A 216-nucleotide genomic window follows, 5' to 3' on the forward strand; every position below is an offset into this window, starting at 1 on the left:
ATGAGAACTACATTTCAATCATATAGCAATCATACCACAACACACATACATACTTCATAGCTAATTCAAGTGCAGAGGGTTAAGGATGAGGAAACTAGGTCATCAACACCACAACAATACATTAGGTATATCATCAATACAATCTAAGTAATTCACCTTTCATACTTGAATTCAAAGAAGAACCAACCTTCATACCTTCTTGCCCTTCGTGGGACA

This window comes from Solanum tuberosum, unplaced genomic scaffold (assembly GCF_000226075.1).
Source record: "Solanum tuberosum cultivar DM 1-3 516 R44 unplaced genomic scaffold, SolTub_3.0 scf00121, whole genome shotgun sequence".
Lineage (NCBI taxonomy): Eukaryota > Viridiplantae > Streptophyta > Magnoliopsida > Solanales > Solanaceae > Solanum > Solanum tuberosum.